General features: G+C 41.3%; 1 long non-coding RNA gene across 1 annotated transcript; it reads right to left on the bottom strand.

The window, feature by feature from the left end:
- Positions 1-8,727: 8,727 nt before the first annotated feature.
- Positions 8,728-12,808, bottom strand: LOC113577467. Its single transcript, XR_003410632.2, has 3 exons — positions 12,724-12,808; positions 11,991-12,125; positions 8,728-11,896 (listed from the first exon to the last, which is right to left on the bottom strand). It is a non-coding gene; the product is annotated as an uncharacterized LOC113577467 (long non-coding RNA).
- Positions 12,809-12,857: the final 49 nt, after the last annotated feature.

Genomic DNA, 12,857 nt, shown 5'->3' with positions numbered 1-12,857 from the left:
CACAAGCAAATAGAAAGGTAGTAATACAAGTTTGTGAGGGAAAGAGCAGAAAATAGCTAAAAAAAACAACAACAATTTATTCAGCCTTTATTGTATCTATTCAGTTTTTATTCTCCCATTGCATTTGTGTTAATATATCAGGTGGATCAGCCATGTTCATTTATGTAATATTTATATTAAAAATACTATCAATGATGAAATGTACATAACACCCACATAGATTTGTTGAGTGATCAACCACTCATTATCTTTCTGTTAAATCTTTCAACTTGGGTAAAAATGAAAATAAAAAGTACCTTTTTGAACAGGGTCAAAAAATCAAAGCACTGAAATGAGGAATGGTTACCACCAAGCAGAAAATGTGCACATTTTATGTGCACAAGTTAATTATGCCACTTCAGAGGAGCTTGTGAAAGGATAAGGAAAGCTGCATAAATTTAGCTGTAATCCAGGCAGGCAGAACTCATTTGCAGGGATGGTCTTATCTGGGTACTGCAGCTTTCTCACAAAATTAACCTTGGATATTTGGGCCCAATTCAGAGAGTGTTTGATTCTCTCTCTCTCTCTCTCTCTCTCTCTCTCTCTCTATGTCTCTCTCTCTCTCTCTCTCTCTCTCTCTCTCTCTCTCTCTCTCTCTCTCTGAGAAGGCATGAGGGTGTACCACCAGGCTGAGGAGAGAGCTCTCAAAGCTGTGTTTGACAGAGTAAATAAACAAGCCCACTACTAAGCCCTTATAAGTGAATGACTATGTGTACTGTAGACATTTATGGGATCGCCTGTGTCCTTCAGGACATCTGTTAGTTCAGTTTATTTTCCAATAAACAGTCTCTTCTTCCTTCTTTTGCTCTGTTTCCCCAATGCAATATTAATGCTGTTACCTTGTCTCCCTGCACCCTGGTTTGCAATGAGGACAGCTCCACTTTAGTGAATGATGGATGAAGGTGAGCTGAGCCTTGTATGGTCTTCTTAGGAAGCAAAATTCTGATGGTTTGGAGATTTAAAGCAAAGTTTTTCATGTTTGTTTTCTAAACATTTAATTGGTATATGCATCATGATAACTAGGTTGCAGAATTTTGCTTAAAACAAGACCCACCATGTCTGAGATTGGGCAATAACAATGGACATATGGGCAATAAATAAAATAAAACGAAATAAATAAAAATATATAAACTAAATGAAAATTAATAGATTATTAAAACTTTCATTATTTATGTATTCTAACAAATTACATTTTAGAAATATTTACAAGCATTCCCAATGATCTGTGTATGGGAGCATTAATCTATTACTGAAGAACCCTACCCTTTTCCTTCATTATGGAAGCACATTGAAATCATTTTCTCATATTTCAGCATGAAATGGCCTGTCACAGGGCTGTTGGGTTTCCATGGGTTCAGGATCTCTGCTCCTCTGTGCTCCAGGATGGCCTGCCCTCAAGGCGATTACCGCCAGCATCACCTGCCCACAGTCACAGTGCTGCCACCAGTGGTAAGTGAGGGCCAAGTGCTGGGCATTAATCACAAAAAGGCAGCCTCATGCCAGGCAGCTACTGGGCCTCTGCTCCGTTGAGTGTGTGCCTCTCCACCATGTGCGTTTCTCTGTGATGCACCCGGCAAGGCCCATGCAAGTTTCTCCCCCCAGTCAGTAACCAAGAGGCACAAGGCTTCAAAGTAAGGCTGCAAAATCTCAAATTATGATGTTATTTTTCTTTCTTTAGCAGCCGTAATTTGAAAGGCTAAAGCTTTTTCTCATTGCCTATAAGTATCTCTGTAGTTTTAAACCCTTTTTTTGAGAATGGCAAGGGAAGGTGAATGGAGGCTCGGCTCTCAGTTCAACCAGGGCATGGCAAAGGAAGCCACACAGCTATTGGCATCGATGCACTTATTGCCTAGAGTTCAAGTGTAATTAGCTAGGAAGAACTTTGTCCTGTTACTCTATGAAGTGCAGCATGCCTAGGTGCAGAAATGCCCAGGTGTTGGCCTTGCTTACTCTTTCCTGAGGAATCAAACTCTTTCAGGTGACCTTCATGTGCGATTGTGTGGAGATGATTTCTGCATACCATAATGATATCAGTAACTCCACACAACTGAGTTATTGCTTTCACTGTGAAACAATTCAGAAAACAAGCTGACCCAGTGGATTTCTAATGTGTGAAGTGGCAATATTTGGTTCAGTAGTGACGGCTTTCAGATAGTGTGACACTGTGCAGTATAAGCACAACAGCAATCTGCTGACTTTACAGTTTCAGGCTCTATGATATACCACACAGAGGTCCTTTGGGTATCACAAAGAGAATCACAAACAGCGTGGTAAACACAGATAAGCCTGCAAGTATACATATTATTGACAGCAGTATGAAAACCATGACTGATTGAACTAATTGGAATTCATACAAGAGTCATGGCATTTAACTCTTCGCCCTACCCACCACCATAGAGCATTCATCCAACAATATGATGGATGTATCCTAATTAGTTTGAAATCCTCACTAAAATACCAAGCCTGCCATCCCAGACCTGCATCCAAGGGGAAATGCATAGACTTCTGCCTTCTGTAATTGAATAGAGGGACGTCTGGGTATCTGTATCACAGTGAGTAGAAGACACACCCCATTGCTCTGGAAGTGTAGATTATTAACCAGTAAATGAGCTATGTAGTGCAGTGCCTTGCTATGTCCCTCCGACAACAGCACCCTGTCTACTCGGACTCTCCATTACATTTATTGACACTTTTATACTTTATTCTTATGTATATATATATATATATATATATATATATATATATATATATATATATATATATATATATATATATATATAAAACAAGGAACATTAATTGCACTAGGGACTGTAATCGCCAAACTGGGAGAATAGCTCCAGGAGATCCCAGAAGGATAGTGAGCGGGGATTTTTTTAGAGGTCAATATGTATATATATATATATATATATATATATATATATATATTGTGTGTGTGTGTGTGTGTGTGTGTGTGTGTGTGTGTGTGCGTGTGTGTGTATGTGTGTGTGTGTGTGTGTGTAGGTGTAGCCATCGAAGAACAAAGAAAAGTGATGAAACCTGATGGAGCATATTTAAAACTTTCATTTTGCTTATCAAATAGTTCATATAGCCGATATTTGGGAGCAACAGAAATGTAATATGGAAATAAGGAAAATAGAGGAGAGGCAGGAATGGAGGTATTGGCTGCCTAGGCTCTGTTCTATAGAGGTGTATGCATACTAATGACTTCCAGAAACTGTCTTGCCTTTTTTAAATTGAACTAAAATTAAGCAGAAGAAACAGCAAGACAATTAACTGGGCTGCTTTTATCTGGCTAGTGCAGTCTGGAGCTGCTTTGGTGCTGGATGGTGGTGGGTCGGCAGAGCTGCCAGGAACAGTCTCATCCCTGCCATTTCAGGGGCTCTGTTTATCTCGTTTTTCAATTAACCTCCCTGATTTAACTCCCCATCAGAAAGTCATGCACATGTTTGCTCCGAAGAACAAACAAAATCGCCTCTCTTCGCTGCCTCCTCCCTCTCGCTCAATGGTGGCCCGCCTCTCTGCGTGCCACGCCTGGTAGGCGAGAGGTGGGCTCTGTGGAGCTGAGGCGGATTGCAGAGAGGAGGGGGCTTGTGAGTTTTCTGATTAGAGTGCCCAAATCTGCTGTAAGCAGAGAGAGGTTGGGAGATATGGCAGCATCCTGATAACTTCCTCCTCAATTGCCATCCTGATTTTCTTTTTTTTTTTTTGACAGGGATAAGCAGAGACAGACTGAAAACAGGGGTTTGGGAGAGCGTGAGAAAGCAAAACAGTGCAAGGATAGAGAGTGAAAGATGTTATGTAATCTCAGCATTTTACTAATTCAGAGAGAGTTACTTTATGTCAATTTTTGCTTACTGGCACTGACACTCTGTTATGCCACATTTAGGTTACACTTAAATTACTCCCTGGACTATGGACCAACTCAAAATGGAGCCTCACAAAATGAAATCCCCCTACACCAGCACACCCTGATTAATCATCGCTAATGAGCCACACACCCGGGGGAATACAACAAGAATCAAAACAAATTAATTGGGAGCAGAGCAGGAGATTGTAAAATACTCATTAGATTTTTTCCCCCTACTTCCCCCTTAAACATGGCAAACAATAATTCCCTCATGCAATCAGAGCCATTTAAGAAATCAAACATGCTGCTGTCACGGGAGGGCTTCTTCTCTTTTGACGAGCTTATGAGTGTTGCCATTATCCCTCTCACAAAGAGATGTCCTGCTTTTTCACTGCAGCTCCATTCTTCCTGAAGCCAGGCAGCTCAGGAGCTCGGCTGGCCTTCATTTATGGCTGCCGCCACTGTTCTGTTGTGGATGTGCTGGATGAAGTGTGGGGAAGCTCCACCCCCACTCTCATCTCCAGCCCCAAAAGTGGCTTACTTCAGCAGCAAATACCGATGGCAACCATTTTGCAAGGGCAGCATAGGTCGTGAGGTTGTATCAGTTGAGGTTTGCTGAGAAATCAGTCTGGCCTCCGTGGATGAATCTAGCTCTTTATGAAGTTGAATAGCAGCCTGGATTCTGCTCTGATCAGCAAGTGTCTGGGAAAGAGGTAAAAGATCCCAAGGGAAAACATCCACAGGCAGTGTGGTGACATACTCAGACAAATCAGGATGGTCATCTTTTTTTTAAGTAGATTTTGTTATAATCTCACGCAGATATATCTCAAATATGTCATTATATTTCACTAATAAAGTTATAGATTGATGAAAGTAAACTTAAATTTATGCCATTCACGCATCATTTTAGAGTACATTCATTGTTATGTTTTTCATTATTCAAACATAAGAAGTACTTCATGTGTTATTACCCTGCAAGACACTCTGTCGTCACATGCAGATGAAGCAATCTTAAAGCATCACCCATTTTTAAAACTACTTCCTTATTGAAGATATGGCTTGGATTCTTGGGAGGTTACAACACACAGCTTCTCTGGATAAAGGCCGTGTGACCATGTGTAGTATGCGAGTCCACTGTAGTAATGGCAGGTGAGATCCAGTTCACACACACCAAAGAGGCAAAAGAGAGGCAGCAGCAGGCAGAGGATGTCACCATGATTACAACTCAGCCACAATCCCTTTTCTCTGATCTCCACTGATTTTAGTTTAATATCCCTGCTACTTTTTTTTAAGAAGAAGGAATTATTCAAATACACGTGCGTAGTGGAAATCTCTTCTCCACCTGCAGGCATTCAGAGAGAAGTTGGTGAAGGAGGGGGCTGGGATGGAGGAGGAAAGGGGAGATAAATCGCGGGAAAGTGCTCAAATGCCCTCTGCGGGTTTTTCTTTTTTCCATTTCTGCATGTTTCTCTCTGCACCGGGGTGGTGGCAGCCATCTTAAGCGCTTGAGGTCATTTCCTCTCCTGCTTTGCTAATTTACACGCAGACGGTGGGTGCTGGCCAGCATTTAGAGCTGCTCCCCCAAGGACATTGAAGTTTCAACTCTGATCTGGAGAAACTGCTAAAAGCAGCTTTAGTTTGGTTTTAATTCTTCATCTCACATCACTTTAGCAGAGCTATGAGAGTGACCACATACAAGAGACACAAAGACCCTACCATGTTGGAGCGTATACTGTGCTATGATATATTTTAACTGTTACATGCTTTAACCTTCAAATTCTTGAAGTGTTTACCTGGTTGCTCTGCAGAATCCCTGAGCCATAATCTGTGCTGAAGGCTAAACTGAAATATCCACGTTACTGTTTGAACTCTTACATCACTTCTCAACTGGTGGACACACACAAACATGCTCCTGTAAGCACAGAGACATTGCAGTTACCCACACTGTTGTATATGTAGGTGTATGGGTTTGCATGTGTCTGCACCATGGCTGTGTGTTTTTGTGTGTGTGTGTGTGTGTGTGTGTGTGTGTGTGTGTGTGTGTGTGTGTGTGTATGCGTGCATGTGTATGCATGCGTGTGTGTGTGTGTGTGTGGCAGCCGCCAGCTTGGACTATGGATCGGGTGTAGCACAGCTTTGTGCTGGCGACAGTGCTAACATCCAGAGCCTGTGAACAGTTGGCCCTGCTGTCGTCGCATGAACATAACAACACAATGAGAGTAAAACCCGCTTATGTCCTTTGACAATGCACAGCTTAATGCCCGCTGCCAACCATCTGATTGTGGCATGGCTTAGCAGGAGATGCCAGTGGTGGTGCCAACATGGATGAGCCAAGAAGGTTTAACATCAGTATCTTCATTTCTGGAGGCAACCTACAAATGGTTCTTCCAGCGGTCTTAGACAAAGCAGCCCCATTACATTAAGGTGCTATTGTGTGAGTTGTTTAACATTTTCCACTGTTTATCATGTCAGAGAATAAATTATTTAATAATTCTGCTGTAATTTCTTAAATTACTGTTTGGTTGTTTTATAAATCCATTTACAGCACTGAGAGATCTAAATGTTTGAAAAACATTCAACACATGCTGTTGTAACAGACATATTTGTCATTGTAAACTGCACTGTTGGCATGTAGGAATATACAGTGCCATCTGCAGGCAATTTACAAACTGCAGCTCTCACTGTGCCTCCTGTCATATCATTTGGTTTGATCTTGCATGTTTGCAGTCCTCTAAACACTAAATTCTTAAATTATGTAAATTAGTTATCTTAATAAGCCAAGCAGTGGAAAGCAATGCACAACTAAAGACACTCTGCATTCCCCTGCTTACACTTTCAAATCACTATGAACTATGAACTCAAATGCTAAACCTACAGACCTAGCAGAAGAGTCTCAGTCACACCCAGAAGCAAGCATCCCACAACCTGGAAGAGCATGTCTGCATTTTCAGCAGACACTGATTGCCAATTAATCACACAAGTGATCACTCCACAATGATGCAGCCTACTCTCCCCTGCATGCCTCCTCTCGATGTGGAAAATAACGGGTCTGCGTGCCACACTGCCACATACTCTGTCAAACAAATATGATCAAAACAAAACTAATGATGTGTAAATTGTTTATGATGTTTGGTACAAGTCCTCCCCACCCCCCCTTACCATCACCACCACCACGCGCATGTGTGTGCCTTTGTGTGTGTGTGTGTGTGTGTGTGTGTGTGTGTGTGTGTACACACAGGGGGTAATCACTGCCATCAGCTTGACATAATCAGGAGGAAATAAATATAAACATTTTACATCATACCTTAACTTGAGTTGAGTTGAGACCTGGGTTGAAGTCATGCCGCATATGTCGTGAATTATTGTCAGCTAATGTTTGTCGGTGAGGTCTGTAAATTGCATTCCTGTGAAATAGAATAAAATGGAATTGCTTTGGAAGGTTCTCAGTAATGTTCTGGTTGGAATAGATTTAGGAATGGTGAGGAAGAGTGGAAGAAACAGCTGTACAGCCGAGCTGTATAATGATCATCTGCAGGTCCATGGTATGGATGATATCTGTTAAAGAAGGTTGTATTTGGCAATACATATTTTACAGTTTACATACACTGAAAGAATAGATAGTTGTTCAATAGCATGTAATAGTACACATAAACAGACAGGCACACAGCAGGTTTAGCTCCTCCCACTGCAGAGGCAGTCTACAAGCCCATGTATAAGGCTGATTCAGCTCATGCCTGCTAGGCTGTCACATGTACATCCAGCCAAAGCAGTCTGTTAGGATATCACATTTACCCCCAGCCAAACGGCAGCATTAGCAGGACCTAATCCCACAGACTCAGGCAGGGAGTCCAACCTCTAAGAACAATAACACCCACTTTCACAGACACACGCACAATCACTCATTTGACTTCAGAAGGGATGCTTAGTCTTTGCTGGCTGGTAGTGATATTAACTTAAAATCCAGTGGTTCAGATTTAAAGAGTAGTGTGTAGTGGGACAAGCAGTGCTCTGCTACAGCAGTACCCACAGACACATCAGTAAAGACAAGAGACAAGGGTTGCTTTACAACTGAATGGTTTCATATATATAAATGTATATGAAAGATTTCATTCTAATGCACTATATTTTATTTTATTTGGACATGCTTTACTGTACGTCACCAACAATGAACAGTGAATGAAGTACAGTTGAATGTAATAGTGTCATGCAAATTGCCTGTGAAAGGGTCCACAGTACTTCTAATTTTCCATAACTCTTCTACTCCATGTGGTTGCAGCTATGATGATATTGATGTAATTTGTTACATCCGAGGCTAAAGAAAACACCAAATTCTTTGACAAAGTCTCACCGTGCAAGAGATGGATTTCCCCCTCCAGGAAGCGATTGAACAAAAGGAACATTCAATATGTAATTACCTGCCACAGACACAGTCACGCTGGCATAGGGAATTCAATATGCGCCCATGACACTTCCAGCGTAATGTGACAGAAATAAATGTTTGCTTTGGTAGGTGGCGGATGGGGGTGGGGTCCATGGTGTAGAGCTTTGCAGAAAAGACCTCACGTTCTTCATCATGACAAGAAAACAGGAAGCCACAGGGAGGTGTTTTGTCTCCTGGACTCGAGACGTTGCTTGTTAACAACAAAGTTTTTCTTAGATGTTTCAGTGTGGAGTTTTATTCCCTCTCACCCTCCCTTTTATTCCCTCTCATTCACTCACACACACACACACACACACACACACACACACACACACACACACACACACACACACACACACACACACAACACACACACACACACACACACACTCTCTCTCTCTCCCCGCCCTGTATTTCTTATTCTTATTAACTGCATGGGTGCAATTTATTTTGCTCTCCGGCAATGGAGGTGGCTGGGAGTCTGGGAGACTCTGGACGGAGCTGATAAGCCTGCACTCACATTCAGGACTGCTGGAGGGACCAGATTTACCAGGAAGACAATGTCCACTAGGTCTCACACCGTCTTATAGACACACATACACACACACACACACACACACACACACACACACACATACACACTCCTTAAAAAAACCTACATGTACACAGATAAAAATTTAACACATACCCACAGATGATGGACATGTAGAATCAACACATGGCTTAGTCCAACCTAAAGGACATTCTAATTCTTATGTGGGGCAGACAGTGACAAGCACTCTACATTACACACACACACACACACACACACACACACACACACACACACACACACACACACACACATACGTGCGCACATTGTAACCTTACAGAGCTAAGTTAAATGGGAAAAGTTAAAAAGGTGAGCTGCAACGCAGTGCTATTCCTCTCTAGCTGACTGTTGGGGTTTATGTCTGGGAGCAGGGAGTAGCAGCCGGACGATAAGAGAGAAAAACGACGACCCGCACTCTGGCGTCAGGAGCACGGAGACGTCTATAAACTAAAAGAAGCACTGCACTGTCGAAATATGACAGCCGATCCATCAGAGAAATGGAAGCTCTGTCTCCTACACCAAGGAGAGCAGCCAGAAGTTTTATAAATAGCCCCATGTTTTTAAAAAAGAAATTGGAAGTTGTCAGACATATGCTCTGCATTTTTTTCCTCCTCTGACTGGCTATGTTGGTTGAACATGATTGAAACATCAAAGCATACAAAGTAGCAGGATTGAAAGGCTAGCTGGAAGGGAGGCCAGTGGTACACTGAGCCAGGTGGAACGGTTTTCCACATGGCTTCACATCCGGGTTTTGGCTGTGGAACCATGGATACACTGCTGCAGTGTTAAGTGATAATGGTATGACTGTTCCTGCTTGTTTGTGAATTTCAGCATGCTGTCTATATCATCCACAGGTCAGGAAACCCATATTTTCAGCCACTTCAAATACATATCCTCAAACCCAATCAGAATCTCATTGGGAGGACATCCATTTTTTGCATATTGCATTTTTTAAGTAAATGGTCAATGAGGAGACATACAAAAATGAAACATAAATTGGACTTCAAAGTGGCAACACAGTGTGTCTAATTTAAAGAATGACATAGGCAGGACAGGTAAATGATTAAAGCTGACTATCTCCTCATGTGGAAATGCCAGGCAGTGGAATGAGCGCATGTGGGGAAGAGAACTTGCTAGAGGCCTTGGACTACAACATGTTCTATGGAGCTGGAGCATTGCTTTCATCTCCACAGCCCAGGGAGTTACACAACATGATCATGAGACCTGCTCTATTAACCTTCAGAAGACCACCATAGTCTCCTAAGTCCTAGTTATTGTTCAGTATTCGGTATATGTGGCCTTCCTAAAATAGAAACATGAGCATTTATAGACTTTTAGGTACTTTTGCATGTATTTGTATCTTTGAGAAGAAAATGGCATTCCATTCCTTGCTATAAAAATAATACAGAATTTTTTCAGGGGCTTTCATGATTCATTCTGGCACTTTTGTAAATGTAGCAGTATATGAACTAGCAATCTATACTATCCTATACTGGGTGTCATTACTGATTGTCTACATATGCTTCTATCAGTTCTCCAACTTCTAAACTGACTATGTCCAAATTCCATCTATGAATGTTTAACTGTTTGCAAAGACACTACTGAGGGTCTGAATGGTTTAGAGTTATACTGTCCTGAAATGAAAATAATCATATCTAAAATGGCAATTAATTTAGCGTGGCCCTGCACAGGCATAAAGATAACATCTTCACACACTGAGATGCTATGTTTGTTATCAAATTTACTCAATTTCAACATTGCAGTTTAGTAAAAAAGCATGGAGGAAAGCAGTAGGAACCTCAGCAAAGATAAACGATGCCCAACATGGTGGTGTATGATTTACGCCATATAAATGGATAAATATTTCAATTTAAATGCAAAATATTAAAGTGGTGGTGTAGGTGGGTGGGTGGAGGGCAGTAGATCAATGGAAGCATTCCATTACATGACACTCCAGGATTCATAAATAACACCCTGTGCAATTATTCCTCCTCAAATGAGCTTTTTAAAGCTTCCTTCCTACAGTGCGTTTTATAGTAATGTTTTTATTTCCTAAACCGTGTGTTATTCTTGTTCTTAATGTAATTGGTTCTGTCTACTGGCTCATCGAGCTGACAGATATTGGTTGGAGGACAGTTTTTCAAGATCTCTGTGCATTACTGCAGGAGCAAGGCCCGGAGCACCCTGGCTCCTTGCCTTCTCTTTAAATCAAGGCATAGGAGAGCATACACAAGCACCTTGGCCTTAAGGAAAAGATGCTTTGCACAGTCTTATATGTTGATGTACAAGGTAACAAAGGTTCCCAATCTTGAATGTGGATTATCTGGGTCAGGTGTGTCAGGAACTGCAACAGAGCAGAAATGTGGCCCAGCTGAGAGCTCAACAGGGCTGGAATGGCACTGGCCCCGGCTATAAGATGATGATTTTGTTTTCCTAGTAAGACAGAAGAGCCAAAACCACAATCTATTAATAGTGTTAGTGAAGCAAATCATTCACTGTGGAGAGGTAGGAACAATTTTAAAAGCAGATACAGAGGTAACTCTATGCATAAAATCGGTATTAAATGAAAATCAGCTTGTAAAATATGCTGTAATACATTCCTTACAACAAAATAACAAAAATGCTGAAAAGTGGTCTAAACTAAATCAAAACACAATGTACTAATATAAGAATAATCACTATGTAAGAGACAATAAAAATAACAGTAAAACATTCAAACAAAACATTTGTCCAACACCGTGTTTGCCATGTGGACTAGGAATAGGAAGCAGCACTCATTTCATATTTGAGCATAATCAGCATCATGTACAGCAGGAAACACAGGCAATGAAAGGGTGGTGACAGCAATGGTGACGTTGATGGCTGTGATGATATCCCAAAAGTGTTTTGATGCCAGGAGATAAAAAACGGTTGCTTTCGAGCACACTGCAGTGCCATTTGTCATCGGGCAAGGACAGTCGTAATCATCCCTCTCGCTCGCCTTCCCATCAGTCTTCCCCTGCCGTGGATCAGGATCAATCTAGGCTCATTTATTTTAATCGTCTCCTGTTTTGCTAAACTGGCAAAGTCAACAGAGGACAATGGAAACAAACCTTGCTCTGAAAACAAGCCCAAACAGTTATTTCCCCCAATCATGGGGATGTTCTCGTTATTGTGGGCTCCAGCTCCATGCCTCCTGATGACTTCACCCTTTGGCAGCCCCTTTATTTTGATCTCAGCATCACTGACTTGGAATCAAATGATATGCATCTGTTATATATTTATATTTTCCAGTAATTAGATCTTTAAACTGATCTGATTAAACTGGCATATTAAAGGAATAAGTGCATTCAACCTTGTAGTTATGTCTTTAAATGTAATAAATAAATAAATAAAAATACCTCTCTTTATTTTAACATTAAAGTCAACTACTAGTCTCTATTTTGCATTAGAATAAATTTAGGATTGCACCATGCTTTACAAGATCTAAGGGAGAGAACGGGATAACATGGGGAAAGTACATGCTAAGACACCATAGCCATAGTGTCTGGATCTACTGTGAGTTGGGCACACAGGAGGGTGTTATTCTCTGTCAAGACTAAAGGTGAGAGCATATAGAAATAAAGGTACGATTCAAACCAAAAATAAACACTGGGATCAGTGAAGAAAGCCTTAGTGTTATCTAGCAGAATCTAGTCTTCTCGCTAGATCCTATTCGTATAATCAAGTCAGAATGTATTACAGTTGGACATCTGCAGCCTAATAAACCTGCCGGCATTATAACGTTAAATTTTTTATCTACACCATGCGGCAGTTCATTTGCCACAACAATAATAATAATCTTACATGCAATATGACAATTTTACACTTAGCTGGTATCGAGAAGTGTCGAAGCGTGAGCTCGAAGAGGTTGCTACTGCCTCTATGCACAAATCGATGCGGAGGATACTATGGTTCCAAAGTCCCACCCCTGCAGTTAA

The sequence above is a fragment of the Electrophorus electricus genome, chromosome 8 (genome assembly GCF_013358815.1).
Source record: "Electrophorus electricus isolate fEleEle1 chromosome 8, fEleEle1.pri, whole genome shotgun sequence".
Classification (NCBI taxonomy): Eukaryota; Metazoa; Chordata; class Actinopteri; order Gymnotiformes; family Gymnotidae; genus Electrophorus; species Electrophorus electricus.
This window is presented reverse-complemented; position numbering and strand designations above follow the sequence as displayed.